This window comes from Chiloscyllium punctatum, chromosome X, assembly GCF_047496795.1.
Source record: "Chiloscyllium punctatum isolate Juve2018m chromosome X, sChiPun1.3, whole genome shotgun sequence".
Taxonomy (NCBI): Eukaryota; Metazoa; Chordata; class Chondrichthyes; order Orectolobiformes; family Hemiscylliidae; genus Chiloscyllium; species Chiloscyllium punctatum.
The window spans coordinates 715,599-735,764 of NC_092791.1; positions in this window are offsets into that span (position 1 = coordinate 715,599).

The following is a 20,166-nucleotide window of genomic DNA, read 5'->3' on the forward strand; positions in this document are numbered from 1 at the left end:
AAAACAGAGAGCGAGAAACAGAGGGGCCGAAACAGACGGCGAGAAACAGAGGGTCTGAAATAGAGGGTCTGAAACAGAGGGGCTGAAACAGAGGGGCTGAAACAGAGGGGCTGAAACAGAGGGTCTGAAACAGAGTGGCTGAAACAGAGGGCGAGAAACAGAGGGGCTGAAACAGAGGGCGAGAAACAGAGGGTCTGAAACAGAGGGTCTGAAACAGAGGGCGCGAAACAGAGCGCGCGAAACAGAGGGTCTGAAACTGAGGGGCCGAAACAGAGGGCGAGAAACAGAGGGTCTGAAACAGAGGGTCTGAAACAGAGGGTCTGAAACAGAGGGGCTGAAACAGAGGGGCTGAAACAGAGGGCGCGAAACAGACGGCGCGAAACAGAGGGCCAGAAACAGAGGGTCTGAAACAGACGGGCTGAAACAGAGGGGCTGAAACAGAGGGTCTGAAATAGAGGGGCTGAAACAGAGGGCGAGAAACAGAGGGGCTGAAACAGAGGGGCTGAAACAGAGGGTCTGAAACAGAGGGCGCGAAACAAAGGGCGAGAAACAGAGGGCGAGAAACAGAGGGGCTGAAACAGAGGGGCTGAAACAGTGGGGCTGAAACAGATGGGCTGAAACAGAGGGCGCAAAACAGAGGGTCTCAAACAGAGGGCGCGAAACAGAGTGCGAGAAACAGAGGGTCTGAAACAGAGGGTCTGAAACAGAGGGGCTGAAACAGTGGGTCTGAAACAGAGGGGCTGAAACAGAGGGCGCGAAACAGAGGGGCTGAAACAGAAGGGCGAGAAACAGAGGGTCTGAAACAGAGGGTCTGAAACAGAGGGTCTGAAACAGTGGGCGCGAAAAAGAGGGTCTGAAACTGAGGGGCTGAAACAGACGGCGAGAAACAGAGGGTCTGAAACAGAGGGGCTGAAACAGAGGGCGAGAAACAGATGGTCTGAAACAGAGAGTCTGAAACAGAGGGTCTGAACCAGAGGGTCTGAAACAGAGGGCGAGCAACAGAGGGGCCAAAACAGAGAGCGAGAAACAGAGGGGCCGAAACAGAGGGCGAGAAACAGAGAGTCTGAAACAGAGGGTCTGAAACAGAGGGGCTGAAACAGAGTGGCTGAAACAGAGGGGCTGAAACAGAGGGTCTGAAACAGAGGGGCTGAAACAGAGGGCGAGAAACAGAGGGGCTGAAACAGAGGGCGAGAAACAGAGGGTCTGAAACAGAGGGCGCGAAACAGAGCGCGCGAAACAGAGGGTCTGAAACAGAGGGGCCGAAACAGAGGGCGAGAAACAGAGGGTATGAAACAGAGGGCGAGAAACAGAGGGTCTGAAACAGAGGGGCTGAAACAGAGGGGCTGAAACAGAGGGTCTGAAACAGAGGCGCTGAAACAGAGGGCGAGAAACAGAGGGGCTGAAACAGAGGGGCTGAAACAGAGGGTCTGAAACAGAGGGCGCGAAACAAAGGGCGAGAAACAGAGGGCGAGAAACAGAGGGGCTGAAACAGAGGGGCTGAAACAGAGGGGCTGAAACAGATGGGCTGAAACAGAGGGCGCAAAACAGAGGGTCTGCAACAGAGGGCGCGAAACAGAGTGCGAGAAACAGAGGGTCTGAAACAGGGGGTCTGAAACAGAGGGCGAGAAACAGAGTGTCTGAAACAGAGGGGCTGAAACAGAGGGTGAGAAACAGAGGGGCCGAAACAGAAGGGCGAGAAACAGAGGGTCTGAAACAGAGGGTCTGAAACAGAGGGTCTGAAACAGTGGGCGCGAAACAGAGGATCTGAAACAGAGGGGCTGAAACAGAGGGTGAGAAACAGAGGGTCTGAAACAGAGGGGCTGAAACAGAGGGCGAGAAACAGAGGGTCTGAAACAGAGAGTCTGAAACAGAGGGTCTGAAACAGAGGGTCTGAAACAGAGGGCGCGAAACAGAGGGGCCGAAACAGAGGGCGAGAAACAGAGGGGCCGAAACAGACGGCGAGAAACACAGGGTCTGAAACAGAGGGTCTGAAACAGAGGGGCTGAAACAGAGGGTCTGAAACAGAGGGCGCGAAACAGAGCGCGCGAAACAGAGGGTCTGAAACAGAGGGTCTGAAACAGAGGGTCTGAAACAGAGGGCGCGAAACAGAGGGGCTGAAACAGAGGGGCTTAAACAGATGGGCTGAAACAGAGGGGCTGAAACAGAGGGTCTGAAACAGAGGGGCTGAAACAGAGGGCGCAAAACAGAGGGTCTGAAACAGAGGGCGCGAAACAGAGGGCGCGAAACAGAGGGGCAGAATCAGAGGGCGGCAAACAGAGGGGCCGAAACAGAGGGTCTGAAACAGAGGGCGCGAAACAGAAGGCGGGAAAGAGAGAGCGCGAAACAAAGGGTCTGAAACAGAGGGTCTGAAACAGAGGGGCTGAAACAGAGGGCGAGAAACAGAGGGGCTGAAACAGAGGGTCTGAAACAGTGGGGCTGAAACAGAGGGTCTGAAACAGAAGGGCTGAAAGAGAGGGCGAAAAACAGAGGGGCTGAAACAGAGGGCGAGAAACAGAGTGTCTGAAACAGAGGGTCTGAAACAGAGGGCGCGAAACAGAGGGCGCGAAACAGAGGGTCTGAAACAGAGGGGCTGAAACAGAGGGCGAGAAACAGAGGGTCTGAAACAGAGGGGCTGAAACAGAGGGCGAGAAACAGAGGGTCTGAAACAGAGGGTCTGAAACAGAGGGTCTGAAACAGAGGGCGCGCAACAGAGGGGCCAAAACAGAGAGCGAGAAACAGAGGGGCCGAAACAGACGGCGAGAAACAGAGGGTCTGAAATAGAGGGTCTGAAACAGAGGGGCTGAAACAGAGGGGCTGAAACAGAGGGGCTGAAACAGAGGGTCTGAAACAGAGTGGCTGAAACAGAGGGCGAGAAACAGAGGGGCTGAAACAGAGGGCGAGAAACAGAGGGTCTGAAACAGAGGGTCTGAAACAGAGGGCGCGAAACAGAGCGCGCGAAACAGAGGGTCTGAAACAGAGGGGCCGAAACAGAGGGCGAGAAACAGAGGGTCTGAAACAGAGGGTCTGAAACAGAGGGTCTGAAACAGAGGGGCTGAAACAGAGGGGCTGAAACAGAGGGCGCGAAACAGACGGCGCAAAACAGAGGGCCAGAAACAGAGGGTCTGAAACAGACGGGCTGAAACAGAGGGGCTGAAACAGAGGGTCTGAAATAGAGGGGCTGAAACAGAGGGCGAGAAACAGAGGGGCTGAAACAGAGGGGCTGAAACAGAGGGTCTGAAACAGAGGGCGCGAAACAAAGGGCGAGAAACAGAGGGCGAGAAACAGAGGGGCTGAAACAGAGGGGCTGAAACAGTGGGGCTGAAACAGATGGGCTGAAACAGAGGGCGCAAAACAGAGGGTCTCAAACAGAGGGCGCGAAACAGAGTGCGAGAAACAAAGGGTCTGAAACAGAGGGTCTGAAACAGAGGGGCTGAAACAGTGGGTCTGAAACAGAGGGGCTGAAACAGAGGGCGAGAAACAGAGGGGCTGAAACAGAAGGGCGAGAAACAGAGGGTCTGAAACAGAGGGTCTGAAACAGAGGGTCTGAAACAGTGGGCGCGAAACAGAGGGTCTGAAACAGAGGGGCTGAAACAGACGGCGAGAAACAGAGGGTCTGAAACAGAGGGGCTGAAACAGAGGGCGAGAAACAGAGGGTCTGAAACAGAGAGTCTGAAACAGAGGGTCTGAACCAGAGGGTCTGAAACAGAGGGCGCGCAACAGAGGGGCCAAAACAGAGAGCGAGAAACAGAGGGGCCGAAACAGAGGGCGAGAAACAAAGGGTCTGAAACAGAGGGTCTGAAACAGAGGGGCTGAAACAGAGTGGCTGAAACAGAGGGGCTGAAACAGAGGGTCTGAAACAGAGGGGCTGAAACAGAGGGCGAGAAACAGAGGGGCTGAAACAGAGGGCGAGAAACAGAGGGTCTGAAACAGAGGGCGCGAAACAGAGCGCGCGAAACAGAGGGTCTGAAACTGAGGGGCCGAAACAGAGGGCGAGAAACAGAGGGTATGAAACAGAGGGCGAGAAACAGAGGGTCTGAAACAGTGGGCGCGAAACAGAGGGGCCGAAACAGAGGGCGAGAAACAGAGGGGCCGAAACAGACGGCGAGAAACACAGGGTCTGAAACAGAGGGTCTGAAACAGAGGGGCTGAAACAGAGGGTCTGAAACAGAGGGCGCGAAACAGAGCGCGCGAAACAGAGGGTCTGAAACAGAGGGTCTGAAACAGAGGGGCTGAAACAGAGGGGCTGAAACAGAGGGTCTGAAACAGAGGCGCTGAAACAGAGGGCGAGAAACAGAGGGGCTGAAACAGAGGGACTGAAACAGAGGGTCTGAAACAGAGGCGCTGAAACAAAGGGCGAGAAACAGAGGGCGAGAAACAGAGGGGCTGAAACAGAGGGGCTGAAACAGAGGGGCTGAAACAGATGGGCTGAAACAGAGGGCGCAAAACAGAGGGTCTGAAACAGGGGGTCTGAAACCGAGGGCGAGAAACAGAGTGTCTGAAACAGAGGGGCTGAAACAGAGGGTGAGAAACAGAGGGGCTGAAACAGAAGGGCGAGAAACAGAGGGTCTGAAACAGAGGGTCTGAAACAGAGGGTCTGAAACAGTGGGCGCGAAACAGAGGATCTGAAACAGAGGGGCTGAAACAGAGGGGGAGAAACAGAGGGTCTGAAACAGAGGGGCTGAAACAGAGGGCGAGAAACAGAGGGTCTGAAACAGAGAGTCTGAAACAGAGGGTCTGAAACAGAGGGTCTGAAACAGAGGGCGCGAAACAGAGGGGCCGAAACAGAGGGCGAGAAACAGAGGGGCCGAAACAGACGGCGAGAAACACAGGGTCTGAAACAGAGGGTCTGAAACAGAGGGGCTGAAACAGAGGGTCTGAAACAGAGGGCGCGAAACAGAGCGCGCGAAACAGAGGGTCTGAAACAGAGGGTCTGAAACAGAGGGTCTGAAACAGAGGGTCTGAAACAGAGGGGCTGAAACAGAGGGGCTGAAACAGATGGGCTGAAACAGAGTGTCTGAAACAGAGGGTCTGAAACTGAGGGGCTGAAACAGAGGGCGCAAAACAGAGGGTCTGAAACAGAGGGCGCGAAACAGAGGGCGCGAAACAGAGGGGCAGAATCAGAGGGCGGCAAACAGAGGGGCCGAAACAGAGGGTCTGAAACAGAGGGCGCGAAACAGAAGGCGGGAAAGAGAGAGCGAGAAACAGAGGGTCTGAAACAGAGGGTCTGAAACAGAGGGCGCGAAACAGAGGGGCCGAAACAGAGGGCGAGAAACAGAGGGGCCGAAACAGAGGGCGAGAAACAGAGGGGCTGAAACAGAGGGTCTGAAACAGAGGGGCTGAAACAGAGGGCGAGAAACAGAGGGGCTGAAACAGAGGGGCTGAAACAGAGGGTCTGAAACAGAGGGCGCGAAACAGAGGGCGAGAAACAGAGGTTCTGAAACAGAGGGTCTGAAACAGAGGGGCTGAAAGAGAGGGTCTGAAACAGAGGGGCTGAAACAGATGGCGAGAAACAGAGGGGCTGAAACAGAGGGGCTGAAGCAGAGGGCGCGAAACAGAGGGTCTGAAACAGAGGGCACGAAACAGAGGGCGAGAAACAGAGGGTCTGAAACAGAGGGTCTGAAACAGAGGGGCTGAAACAGAGGGTCTGAAACAGAGGGGCTGAAACAGAGGGCAAGAAACAGAGGGGCTGAAACAGAAGGGCGAGAAACAGAGGGTCTGAAACAGAGGGTCTGAAACAGAGGGTCTGAAACAGTGGGCGCGAAACAGAGGGTCTGAAACAGAGGGGCTGAAACAGAGGGCGAGAAACAGAGGGCGAGAAACAGAGGGTCTGAAACAGAGGGTCTGAAACAGAGGGTCTGAAACAGAGGGCGCGAAACAAAGGGCGAGAAACAGAGGGTCTGAAACAGAGGGTCTGAAACAGAGGGGCTTAAACAGAGGGTCTGAAACAGAGGGGCTGAAACAGATGGCGAGAACCAGAGGGGCTGAAACAGAGGGGCTGAAGCAGAGGGCGCGAAACAGAGGGTCTGAAACAGAGGGCGCGAAACAGAGTGCGAGAAACAGAGGGTCTGAAACAGAGGGTCTGAAACAGAGGGTCTGAAACAGAGGGGCTGAAACAGTGGGCGAGAAACAGAGGGGATGAAACAGAAGGGCGAGAAACAGAGGGTCTGAAACAGAGGGTCTGAAGCAGAGGGCGAGAAACAGAGGGTCTGAAACAGAGGGTCTGAAACAGAGGGTCTGAAACAGTGGGCGCGAAACAGAGGGTTTGAAACAGAGGGGCTGAAACAGAGGGCGAGAAACAGAGGGTCTGAAACAGAGGGGCTGAAACAGAGGGCGAGAAGCAGAGGGTCTGAAACAGAGAGTCTGAAACAGAGGGTCTGAAACAGAGGGTCTGAAACAGAGGGCGCGAAACAGAGGGGCCGAAACAGAGGGCGAGAAACAGAGGGGCCGAAACAGAGGGCGAGAAAGAGAGGGTCTGAAACAGAGGGTCTGAAACAGAGGGCGCGAAACAGAGGGGCCGAAACAGAGGGCGAGAAACAGAGGGGCCGAAACAGAGGGCGAGAAACAGAGGGTCTGAAACAGAGGGTCTGAAACAGAGGGGCTGAAACAGAGGGGCTGAAACAGAGGGTCTGAAACAGAGGGGCTGAAACAGAGGGCGCGAAACAGAGGGGCTGAAACAGAGGGGCTGAAACAGAGGGACTGAAACAGAGGGCGCGAAACAGAGGGCGAGAAACAGAGGGTCTGAAACAGAGGGTCTGAAACAGAGGGGCTGAAACAGAGGGTCTGAAACAGAGGGGCTGAAACAGATGGCGCGAAACAGAGGGGCCGAAACAGAGGGTCTGAAACAGAGGGGCCGAAACAGAGGGCGAGAAACAGAGGGGCTGAAACAGAGGGTCTGAAACAGAGGGGCTGAAACAGAGGGCGAGAAACAGAGGGGCTGAAACAGAGGGGCTGAAACAGAGGGTCTGAAACAGAGGGCGCGAAACAGAGGGCGAGAAACAGAGGTTCTGAAACAGAGGGTCTGAAACAGAGGATCTGAAACAGAGGGTCTGAAACTGAGGGGCTGAAACAGATGGCGAGAAACAGAGGGGCTGAAACAGAGGGGCTGAAGCAGAGGGCGCGAAACAGAGGGTCTGAAACAGAGGCGAGAAACAGAGGGCGAGAAACAGAGGGTCTGAAACAGAGGGTTTGAAACAGACGGCGAGAAACAGAGGGTCTGAAACAGAGGGGCTGAAACAGAGGGCGAGAAACAGAGGGTCTGAAACAGAGAGTCTGAAACAGAGGGTCTGAACCAGAGGGTCTGAAACAGAGGGCGCGCAACAGAGGGGCCAAAACAGAGAGCGAGAAACAGAGGGGCCGAAACAGAGGGCGAGAAACAAAGGGTCTGAAACAGAGGGTCTGAAACAGAGGGGCTGAAACAGAGTGGCTGAAACAGAGGGGCTGAAACAGAGGGTCTGAAACAGAGGGGCTGAAACAGAGGGCGAGAAACAGAGGGGCTGAAACAGAGGGCGAGAAACAGAGGGTCTGAAACAGAGGGCGCGAAACAGAGCGCGCGAAACAGAGGGTCTGAAACTGAGGGGCCGAAACAGAGGGCGAGAAACAGAGGGTATGAAACAGAGGGCGAGAAACAGAGGGTCTGAAACAGAGGGCGCGAAACAGAGGGGCCGAAACAGAGGGCGAGAAACAGAGGGGCCGAAACAGACGGCGAGAAACACAGGGTCTGAAACAGAGGGTCTGAAACAGAGGGGCTGAAACAGAGGGTCTGAAACAGAGGGCGCGAAACAGAGCGCGCGAAACAGAGGGTCTGAAACAGAGGGTCTGAAACAGAGGGGCTGAAACAGAGGGGCTGAAACAGAGGGTCTGAAACAGAGGCGCTGAAACAGAGGGCGAGAAACAGAGGGGCTGAAACAGAGGGACTGAAACAGAGGGTCTGAAACAGAGGCGCTGAAACAAAGGGCGAGAAACAGAGGGCGAGAAACAGAGGGGCTGAAACAGAGGGGCTGAAACAGAGGGGCTGAAACAGATGGGCTGAAACAGAGGGCGCAAAACAGAGGGTCTGAAACAGGGGGTCTGAAACCGAGGGCGAGAAACAGAGTGTCTGAAACAGAGGGGCTGAAACAGAGGGCGAGAAACAGAGGGGCTGAAACAGAAGGGCGAGAAACAGAGGGTCTGAAACAGAGGGTCTGAAACAGAGGGTCTGAAACAGTGGGCGCGAAACAGAGGATCTGAAACAGAGGGGCTGAAACAGAGGGGGAGAAACAGAGGGTCTGAAACAGAGGGGCTGAAACAGAGGGCGAGAAACAGAGGGTCTGAAACAGAGAGTCTGAAACAGAGGGTCTGAAACAGAGGGTCTGAAACAGAGGGCGCGAAACAGAGGGGCCGAAACAGAGGGCGAGAAACAGAGGGGCCGAAACAGACGGCGAGAAACACAGGGTCTGAAACAGAGGGTCTGAAACAGAGGGGCTGAAACAGAGGGTCTGAAACAGAGGGCGCGAAACAGAGCGCGCGAAACAGAGGGTCTGAAACAGAGGGTCTGAAACAGAGGGTCTGAAACAGAGGGTCTGAAACAGAGGGGCTGAAACAGAGGGGCTGAAACAGATGGGCTGAAACAGAGTGTCTGAAACAGAGGGTCTGAAACTGAGGGGCTGAAACAGAGGGCGCAAAACAGAGGGTCTGAAACAGAGGGCGCGAAACAGAGGGCGCGAAACAGAGGGGCAGAATCAGAGGGCGGCAAACAGAGGGGCCGAAACAGAGGGTCTGAAACAGAGGGCGCGAAACAGAAGGCGGGAAAGAGAGAGCGAGAAACAGAGGGTCTGAAACAGAGGGTCTGAAACAGAGGGCGCGAAACAGAGGGGCCGAAACAGAGGGCGAGAAACAGAGGGGCCGAAACAGAGGGCGAGAAACAGAGGGGCTGAAACAGAGGGTCTGAAACAGAGGGGCTGAAACAGAGGGCGAGAAACAGAGGGGCTGAAACAGAGGGGCTGAAACAGAGGGTCTGAAACAGAGGGCGCGAAACAGAGGGCGAGAAACAGAGGTTCTGAAACAGAGGGTCTGAAACAGAGGGGCTGAAAGAGAGGGTCTGAAACAGAGGGGCTGAAACAGATGGCGAGAAACAGAGGGGCTGAAACAGAGGGGCTGAAGCAGAGGGCGCGAAACAGAGGGTCTGAAACAGAGGGCACGAAACAGAGGGCGAGAAACAGAGGGTCTGAAACAGAGGGTCTGAAACAGAGGGGCTGAAACAGAGGGTCTGAAACAGAGGGGCTGAAACAGAGGGCGAGAAACAGAGGGGCTGAAACAGAAGGGCGAGAAACAGAGGGTCTGAAACAGAGGGTCTGAAACAGAGGGTCTGAAACAGTGGGCGCGAAACAGAGGGTCTGAAACAGAGGGGCTGAAACAGAGGGCGAGAAACAGAGGGCGAGAAACAGAGGGTCTGAAACAGAGGGTCTGAAACAGAGGGTCTGAAACAGAGGGCGCGAAACAAAGGGCGAGAAACAGAGGGTCTGAAACAGAGGGTCTGAAACAGAGGGGCTTAAACAGAGGGTCTGAAACAGAGGGGCTGAAACAGATGGCGAGAACCAGAGGGGCTGAAACAGAGGGGCTGAAGCAGAGGGCGCGAAACAGAGGGTCTGAAACAGAGGGCGCGAAACAGAGTGCGAGAAACAGAGGGTCTGAAACAGAGGGTCTGAAACAGAGGGTCTGAAACAGAGGGGCTGAAACAGTGGGCGAGAAACAGAGGGGCTGAAACAGAAGGGCGAGAAACAGAGGGTCTGAAACAGAGGGTCTGAAGCAGAGGGCGAGAAACAGAGGGTCTGAAACAGAGGGTCTGAAACAGAGGGTCTGAAACAGTGGGCGCGAAACAGAGGGTTTGAAACAGAGGGGCTGAAACAGAGGGCGAGAAACAGAGGGTCTGAAACAGAGGGGCTGAAACAGAGGGCGAGAAGCAGAGGGTCTGAAACAGAGAGTCTGAAACAGAGGGTCTGAAACAGAGGGTCTGAAACAGAGGGCGCGAAACAGAGGGGCCGAAACAGAGGGCGAGAAACAGAGGGGCCGAAACAGAGGGCGAGAAAGAGAGGGTCTGAAACAGAGGGTCTGAAACAGAGGGCGCGAAACAGAGGGGCCGAAACAGAGGGCGAGAAACAGAGGGGCCGAAACAGAGGGCGAGAAACAGAGGGTCTGAAACAGAGGGTCTGAAACAGAGGGGCTGAAACAGAGGGGCTGAAACAGAGGGTCTGAAACAGAGGGGCTGAAACAGAGGGCGCGAAACAGAGGGGCTGAAACAGAGGGGCTGAAACAGAGGGACTGAAACAGAGGGCGCGAAACAGAGGGCGAGAAACAGAGGGTCTGAAACAGAGGGTCTGAAACAGAGGGGCTGAAACAGAGGGTCTGAAACAGAGGGGCTGAAACAGATGGCGCGAAACAGAGGGGCCGAAACAGAGGGTCTGAAACAGAGGGGCCGAAACAGAGGGCGAGAAACAGAGGGGCTGAAACAGAGGGTCTGAAACAGAGGGGCTGAAACAGAGGGCGAGAAACAGAGGGGCTGAAACAGAGGGGCTGAAACAGAGGGTCTGAAACAGAGGGCGCGAAACAGAGGGCGAGAAACAGAGGTTCTGAAACAGAGGGTCTGAAACAGAGGGGCTGAAACAGAGGGTCTGAAACTGAGGGGCTGAAACAGATGGCGAGAAACAGAGGGGCTGAAACAGAGGGGCTGAAGCAGAGGGCGCGAAACAGAGGGTCTGAAACAGAGGCACGAAACAGAGGGCGAGAAACAGAGGGTCTGAAACAGAGGGTCTGAAACAGAGGGGCTGAAACAGAGGGTCTGAAACAGAGGGGCTGAAACAGAGGGCGAGAAACAGAGGGGCTGAAACAGAAGGGCGAGAAACAGAGTGTCTGAAACAGAGCGTCTGAAACAGAGGGTCTGAAACAGTGGGCGCGAAACAGAGGGTCTGAAACAGAGGGGCTGAAACAGAGGGCGAGAAACAGAGGGCGAGAAACAGAGGGTCTGAAACAGAGGGTCTGAAACAGAGGGTCTGAAACAGAGGGCGCGAAACAAAGGGCGAGAAACAGAGGGTCTGAAACAGAGGGTCTGAAACAGAGGGGCTTAAACAGAGGGTCTGAAACAGAGGGGCTGAAACAGATGGCGAGAACCAGAGGGGCTGAAACAGAGGGGCTGAAGCAGAGGGCGCGAAACAGAGGGTCTGAAACAGAGGGCGCGAAACAGAGTGCGAGAAACAGAGGGTCTGAAACAGAGGGTCTGAAACAGAGGGTCTGAAACAGAGGGGCTGAAACAGTGGGCGAGAAACAGAGGGGCTGAAACAGAAGGGCGAGAAACAGAGGGTCTGAAACAGAGGGTCTGAAGCAGAGGGCGAGAAACAGAGGGTCTGAAACAGAGGGTCTGAAACAGAGGGTCTGAAACAGTGGGCGCGAAACAGAGGGTTTGAAACAGAGGGGCTGAAACAGAGGGCGAGAAACAGAGGGTCTGAAACAGAGGGGCTGAAACAGAGGGCGAGAAGCAGAGGGTCTGAAACAGAGAGTCTGAAACAGAGGGTCTGAAACAGAGGGTCTGAAACAGAGGGCGCGAAACAGAGGGGCCGAAACAGAGGGCGAGAAACAGAGGGGCCGAAACAGAGGGCGAGAAAGAGAGGGTCTGAAACAGAGGGTCTGAAACAGAGGGCGCGAAACAGAGGGGCCGAAACAGAGGGCGAGAAACAGAGGGGCCGAAACAGAGGGCGAGAAACAGAGGGTCTGAAACAGAGGGTCTGAAACAGAGGGGCTGAAACAGAGGGGCTGAAACAGAGGGTCTGAAACAGAGGGGCTGAAACAGAGGGCGCGAAACAGAGGGGCTGAAACAGAGGGGCTGAAACAGAGGGACTGAAACAGAGGGCGCGAAACAGAGGGCGAGAAACAGAGGGTCTGAAACAGAGGGTCTGAAACAGAGGGGCTGAAACAGAGGGTCTGAAACAGAGGGGCTGAAACAGATGGCGAGAAACAGAGGGGCTGAAACAGAGGGGCTGAAGCAGAGGGCGCGAAACAGATGGTCTGAAACAGAGGGCGCGAAACAGAGGGCGAGAAACAGAGGGTCTGAAACAGAGGGTCTGAAACAGAGGGTCTGAAACAGAGGGGCCGAAACAGAGGGCGAGAAACAGAGGGGCTGAAACAGAAGGGCGAGAAACAGATGGTCTGAAACAGAGGGTCTGAAACAGAGGGTCTGAAACAGTGGGCGCGAAACAGAGGGTCTGAAACAGAGGGGCTGAAACAGAGGGCGAGAAACAGAGGGCGAGAAACACAGGGTCTGAAACAGAGGGTCTGAAACAGAGGGTCTGAAACAGAGGGCGCGAAACAGAGGGCGAGAAACAGAGGGTCTGAAACAGAGGGTCTGAAACAGAGGGGCTGAAACAGAGGGTCTGAAACAGAGGGGCTGAAACAGATGGCGAGAAACAGAGGGGCTGAAACAGAGGGGCTGAAGCAGAGGGCGCGAAACAGAGGGTCTGAAACAGAGGGCGCGAAACAGAGTGCGAGAAACAGAGGGTCTGAAACAGAGGGTCTGAAACAGAGGGGCTGAAACAGAGGTTCTGAAACAGAGGGTCTGAAACAGAGGGGCTGAAACAGAGGGCGAGAAACAGATTGTCTGAAACAGTGGGCGCGAAACAGAGGGTCTGAAACAGAGGGGCTGAAACAGAGGGCGAGAAACAGAGGGTCTGAAATAGAGGGGCTGAAACAGAGGGCGAGAAACAGAGGGTCTGAAACAGAGAGTCTGAAACAGAGGGTCTGAAACAGAGGGTCTGAAACAGAGGGCGCGAAACAGAGGGGCCGAAACAGAGGGCGAGAAACAGAGGGGCCGAAACAGACGGCGAGAAACACAGGGTCTGAAACAGAGGGTCTGAAACAGAGGGTCTGAAACAGAGGGTCTCAAACAGAGGGGCTGAAACAGACGGGCTGAAACAGAGGGTCTGAAACAGAGTGCGCGAAACAGAGCGCGCGAAACAGAGGGTCTGAAACAGAGGGTCTGAAACAGAGGGGCTGAAACAGAGGGGCTGAAACAGATGGGCTGAAACAGAGGGTCTGAAACAGAGGGCGAGAAACAGAGGGCGCGAAACAGAGGGGCAGAATCAGAGGGCGGCAAACAGAGGGGCCGAAACAGAGGGTCTGAAACAGAGGGCGCGAAACAGAGGGCGGGAAAGAGAGAGCGAGAAACAGAGGGTCTGAAACAGAGGGTCTGAAACAGAGGGCGCGAAACAGAGGGGCCGAAACAGAGGGCGAGAAACAGAGGGGCCGAAACAGAGGGCGAGAAACAGAGGGTCTGAAACAGAGGGTCTGAAACAGAGGGGCTGAAACAGAGGGGCTGAACCAGAGGGTCTGAAACAGAGGGGCTGAAACAGAGGGCGAGAAACAGAGGGGCTGAAACAGAGGGGCTGAAACAGAGGGTCTGAAACAGAGGGCGCGAAACAGAGGGCGAGAAACACAGGGTCTGAAACAGAGGGTCTGAAACAGAGGGGCTGAAACAGAGGGTCTGAAACAGAGGGGTTGAAACAGATGGCGAGAAACAGAGGGGCTGAAACAGAGGAGCTGAAGCAGAGGGCGCGAAACAGAGGGTCTGAAGCAGAGGGCGCGAAACAGAGGGCGAGAAACAGAGGGCCTGAAACAGAGGGGCTGAAACAGAGGATCTGAAACAGAGGATCTGAAACAGTGGGGCTGAAACAGAGGGCGAGAAACAGAGGGGCTGAAACAGAGGGCGAGAAACAGAGGGACTGAAACAGAGGGTCAGAAACAGTGGGCGTGAAACAGAGGGTCTGAAACAGAGGGGCTAAAAACAGAGGGCGAGAAACAGAGGCTTTGAAACAGAGGGGCTGAAACAGAGGGCGAGAAACAGAGGGTCTGAAACAGAGAGTCTGAAACAGAGGGTCTGAAACAGAGGGCCTGAAACAGAGGGCGCGAAACAGAGGGGCCGAAACAGAGGGCGAGAAACAGAGGGGCCGAAACAGACGGCGAGAAACAGAGGGTCTGAAACAGAGGGTCTGAAACAGAGGGACTGAAACAGAGGGGCTGAAACAGAGGGGCTGAAACAGAGGGGCTGAAACAGAGGGCGCGTAACAGAGGGCGCGAAACAGAGGGTCTGAAACAGAGGGGCTGAAACAGAGGGCGAGAAACAGAGGGTCTGAAACAGAGGGGCTGAAACAGAGGGCGAGAAACAGAGGGTCTGAAACAGAGGGTCTGAAACAGAGGGTCTGAAACAGAGGGCGCGCAACAGAGGGGCCAAAACAGAGAGCGAGAAACAGAGGGGCCGAAACAGACGGCGAGAAACAGAGGGTCTGAAATAGAGGGTCTGAAACAGAGGGGCTGAAACAGAGGGTCTGAAACAGAGGGGCTGAAACAGAGGGTCTGAAACAGAGTGGCTGAAACAGAGGGCGAGAAACAGAGGGGCTGAAACAGAGGGCGAGAAACAGAGGGTCTGAAACAGAGGGTCTGAAACAGAGGGCGCGAAACAGAGCGCGCGAAACAGAGGGTCTGAAACAGAGGGGCCGAAACAGAGGGCGAGAAACAGAGGGTCTGAAACAGAGGGTCTGAAACAGAGGGTCTGAAACAGAGGGGCTGAAACAGAGGGGCTGAAACAGAGGGCGCGAAACAGACGGCGCGAAACAGAGGGCCAGAAACAGAGGGTCTGAAACAGACGGGCTGAAACAGAGGGGCTGAAACAGAGGGTCTGAAATAGAGGGGCTGAAACAGAGGGCGAGAAACAGAGGGGCTGAAACAGAGGGGCTGAAACAGAGGGTCTGAAACAGAGGGCGCGAAACAAAGGGCGAGAAACAGAGGGCGAGAAACAGAGGGGCTGAAACAGAGGGGCTGAAACAGTGGGGCTGAAACAGATGGGCTGAAACAGAGGGCGCAAAACAGATGGTCTCAAACAGAGGGCGCGAAACAGAGTGCGAGAAACAAAGGGTCTGAAACAGAGGGTCTGAAACAGAGGGGCTGAAACAGTGGGTCTGAAACAGAGGGGCTGAAACAGAGGGCGAGAAACAGAGGGGCTGAAACAGAAGGGCGAGAAACAGAGGGTCTGAAACAGAGGGTCTGAAACAGTGGGCGCGAAAAAGAGGGTCTGAAACAGAGGGGCTGAAACAGACGGCGAGAAACAGAGGGTCTGAAACAGAGGGGCTGAAACAGAGGGCGAGAAACAGAGGGTCTGAAACAGAGAGTCTGAAACAGAGGGTCTGAACCAGAGGGTCTGAAACAGAGGGCGCGCAACAGAGGGGCCAAAACAGAGAGCGAGAAACAGAGGGGCCGAAACAGAGGGCGAGAAACAAAGGGTCTGAAACAGAGGGTCTGAAACAGAGGGGCTGAAACAGAGTGGCTGAAACAGAGGGGCTGAAACAGAGGGTCTGAAACAGAGGGGCTGAAACAGAGGGCGAGAAACAGAGGGGCTGAAACAGAGGGCGAGAAACAGAGGGTCTGAAACAGAGGGCGCGAAACAGAGCGCGCGAAACAGAGGGTCTGAAACAGAGGGGCCGAAACAGAGGGCGAGAAACAGAGGGTATGAAACAGAGGGCGAGAAACAGAGGGTCTGAAACAGAGGGGCTGAAACAGAGGGGCTGAAACAGAGGGTCTGAAACAGAGGCGCTGAAACAGAGGGCGAGAAACAGAGGGGCTGAAACAGAGGGGCTGAAACAGAGGGTCTGAAACAGAGGGCGCGAAACAAAGGGCGAGAAACAGAGGGCGAGAAACAGAGGGGCTGAAACAGAGGGGCTGAAACAGAGGGGCTGAAACAGATGGGCTGAAACAGAGGGCGCAAAACAGAGGGTCTGAAACAGGGGGTCTGAAACAGAGGGCGAGAAACAGAGTGTCTGAAACAGAGGGGCTGAAACAGAGGGTGAGAAACAGAGGGGCTGAAACAGAAGGGCGAGAAACAGAGGGTCTGAAACAGAGGGTCTGAAACAGAGGGTCTGAAACAGTGGGCGCGAAACAGAGGATCTGAAACAGAGGGGCTGAAACAGAGGGGGAGAAACAGAGGGTCTGAAACAGAGGGGCTGAAACAGAGGGTGAGAAACGGAGGGTCTGAAACAGAGAGTCTGAAACAGAGGGTCTGAAACAGAGGGTCTGAAACAGAGGGCGCGAAACAGAGGGGCCGAAACAGAGGGCGAGAAACAGAGGGGCCGAAACAGACGGCGAGAAACACAGGGTCTGAAACAGAGGGTCTGAAACAGAGGGGCTGAAACAGAGGGTCTGAAACAGAGGGCGCGAAACAGAGCGCGCGAAACAGAGGGTCTGAAACAGAGGGTCTGAAACAGAGGGTCTGAAACAGAGGGTCTGAAACAGAGGGGCTGAAACAGATGGGCTGAAACAGAGGGGCTGAAACAGAGGGTCTGAAACAGAGGGTGCGAAACAGAGGGCGCGAAACAGAGGGGCAGAATCAGAGGGCGGCAAACAGAGGGGCCGAAACAGAGGGTCTGAAACAGAGGGCGCGAAACAGAAGGCGGGAAAGAGAGAGCGAGAAACAGAGGGTCTGAAACAGAGGGCGCGAAACAGAGGGGCCGAAACAGAGGGCGAGAAACAGAGGGGCCGAAACAGAGGGCGAGAAACAGAGGGGCTGAAACAGAGTGTCTGAAACAGAGGGTCTGAAACAGAGGGCGCGCAACAGAGGGGCCAAAACAGAGAGCGAGAAACAGAGGGGCCGAAACAGAGGGCGAGAAACAAAGGGTCTGAAACAGAGGGTCTGAAACAGAGGGGCTGAAACAGAGTGGCTGAAACAGAGGGGCTGAAACAGAGGGTCTGAAACAGAGGGGCTGAAACAGAGGGCGAGAAACAGAGGGGCTGAAACAGAGGGCGAGAAACAGAGGGTCTGAAACAGAGGGCGCGAAACAGAGCGCGCGAAACAGAGGGTCTGAAACAGAGGGGCCGAAACAGAGGGCGAGAAACAGAGGGTATGAAACAGAGGGCGAGAAACAGAGGGTCTGAAACAGAGGGGCTGAAACAGAGGGGCTGAAACAGAGGGTCTGAAACAGAGGCGCTGAAACAGAGGGCGAGAAACAGAGGGGCTGAAACAGAGGGGCTGAAACAGAGGGTCTGAAACAGAGGGCGCGAAACAAAGGGCGAGAAACAGAGGGCGAGAAACAGAGGGGCTGAAACAGAGGGGCTGAAACAGAGGGGCTGAAACAGATGGGCTGAAACAGAGGGCGCAAAACAGAGGGTCTGAAACAGGGGGTCTGAAACAGAGGGCGAGAAACAGAGTGTCTGAAACAGAGGGGCTGAAACAGAGGGTGAGAAACAGAGGGGCTGAAACAGAAGGGCGAGAAACAGAGGGTCTGAAACAGAGGGTCTGAAACAGAGGGTCTGAAACAGTGGGCGCGAAACAGAGGATCTGAAACAGAGGGGCTGAAACAGAGGGGGAGAAACAGAGGGTCTGAAACAGAGGGGCTGAAACAGAGGGTGAGAAACGGAGGGTCTGAAACAGAGAGTCTGAAACAGAGGGTCTGAAACAGAGGGTCTGAAACAGAGGGCGCGAAACAGAGGGGCCGAAACAGAGGGCGAGAAACAGAGGGGCCGAAACAGACGGCGAGAAACACAGGGTCTGAAACAGAGGGTCTGAAACAGAGGGGCTGAAACAGAGGGTCTGAAACAGAGGGCGCGAAACAGAGCGCGCGAAACAGAGGGTCTGAAACAGAGGGTCTGAAACAGAGGGTCTGAAACAGAGGGGCTGAAACAGAGGGGCTGAAACAGATGGGCTGAAACAGAGGGGCTGAAACAGAGGGTCTGAAACAGAGGGTGCGAAACAGAGGGCGCGAAACAGAGGGGCAGAATCAGAGGGCGGCAAACAGAGGGGCCGAAACAGAGGGTCTGAAACAGAGGGCGCGAAACAGAAGGCGGGAAAGAGAGAGCGAGAAACAGAGGGTCTGAAACAGAGGGCGCGAAACAGAGGGGCCGAAACAGAGGGCGAGAAACAGAGGGGCCGAAACAGAGGGCGAGAAACAGAGGGGCTGAAACAGAGTGTCTGAAACAGAGGGGCTGAAACAGAGGGCGAGAAACAGAGGGGCTGAAACAGAGGGGCTGAAACAGAGGGTCTGAAACAGAGGGCGCGAAACAGAGGGCGAGAAACAGAGGTTCTGAAACAGAGGGTCTGAAACAGAGGGGCTGAAACAGACGGTCTGAAACAGAGGGGCTGAAACAGATGGCGAGAAACAGAGGGGCTGAAACAGAGGGTCTGAAACAGAGGGCGCGAAACAGAGGGGCCGAAACAGAGGGCGAGAAACAGAGGGGCCGAAACAGAGGGCGAGAAACAGAGGGGCTGAAACAGAGGGTCTGAAACAGAGGGGCTGAAACAGAGGGCGAGAAACAGAGGGGCTGAAACAGAGGGGCTGAAACAGAGGGTCTGAAACAGAGGGCGCGAAACAGAGGGCGAGAAACAGAGGTTCTGAAACAGAGGATCTGAAACAGAGGGGCTGAAACAGAGGGTCTGAAACAGAGGGGCTGAAACAGATGGCGAGAAACAGAGGGGCTGAAACAGAGGGGCTGAAGCAGAGGGCGCGAAACAGAGGGTCTGAAACAGAGGGCACGAAACAGAGGGCGAGAAACAGAGGGTCTGAAACAGAGGGTCTGAAACAGAGGGGCTGAAACAGAGGGTCTGAAACAGAGGGGCTGAAACAGAGGGCGAGAAACAGAGGGGCTGAAACAGAAGGGCGAGAAACAGAGGGTCTGAAACAGAGGGTCTGAAACAGAGGGTCTGAAACAGTGGGCGCGAAACAGAGGGTCTGAAACAGAGGGGCTGAAACAGAGGGCGAGAAACAGAGGGCGAGAAACAGAGGGTCTGAAACAGAGGGTCTGAAACAGAGGGTCTGAAACAGAGGGCGCGAAACAAAGGGCGAGAAACAGAGGGTCTGAAACAGAGGGTCTGAAACAGAGGGGCTTAAACAGAGGGTCTGAAACAGAGGGGCTGAAACAGATGGCGAGAACCAGAGGGGCTGAAACAGAGGGGCTGAAGCAGAGGGCGCGAAACAGAGGGTCTGAAACAGAGGGCGCGAAACAGAGTGCGAGAAACAGAGGGTCTGAAACAGAGGGTCTGAAACAGAGGGTCTGAAACAGAGGGGCTGAAACAGTGGGCGAGAAACAGAGGGGCTGAAACAGAAGGGCGAGAAACAGAGGGTCTGAAACAGAGGGTCTGAAGCAGAGGGCGAGAAACAGAGGGTCTGAAACAGAGGGTCTGAAACAGAGGGTCTGAAACAGTGGGCGCGAAACAGAGGGTTTGAAACAGAGGGGCTGAAACAGAGGGCGAGAAACAGAGGGTCTGAAACAGAGGGGCTGAAACAGAGGGTGAGAAACAGAGGGTCTGAAACAGAGAGTCTGAAACAGAGGGTCTGAAACAGAGGGTCTGAAACAGTGGGCGCGAAACAGAGGGGCCGAAACAGAGGGCGAGAAAGAGAGGGTCTGAAACAGAGGGTCTGAAACAGAGGGCGCGAAACAGAGGGGCCGAAACAGAGGGCGAGAAACAGAGGGGCCGAAACAGAGGGCGAGAAACAGAGGGTCTGAAACAGAGGGTCTGAAACAGAGGGGCTGAAACAGAGGGGCTGAAACAGAGGGTCTGAAACAGAGGGGCTGAAACAGAGGGCGCGAAACAGAGGGGCTGAAACAGAGGGGCTGAAACAGAGGGACTGAAACAGAGGGCGCGAAACAGAGGGCGAGAAACAGAGGGTCTGAAACAGAGGGTCTGAAACAGAGGGGCTGAAACAGAGGGTCTGAAACAGAGGGGCTGAAACAGATGGCGAGAAACAGAGGGGCTGAAACAGAGGGTCTGAAACAGATGGCGAGAAACAGAGGGTCTGAAACAGAGGGTCTGAAACAGAGGGGCTGAAACAGAGGGTCTGAAACAGAGGGGCCGAAACAGAGGGCGAGAAACAGAGGGGCTGAAACAGAAGGGCGAGAAACAGAGGGTCTGAAACAGAGGGTCTGAAACAGAGGGTCTGAAACAGTGGGCGCGAAACAGAGGGTCTGAAACAGAGGGGCTGAAACAGAGGGCGAGAAACAGAGGGCGAGAAACACAGGGTCTGAAACAGAGGGTCTGAAACAGAGGGTCTGAAACAGAGGGCGCGAAACAGAGGGCGAGAAACAGAGGGTCTGAAACAGAGGGTCTGAAACAGAGGGGCTGAAACAGAGGGTCTGAAACAGAGGGGCTGAAACAGATGGCGAGAA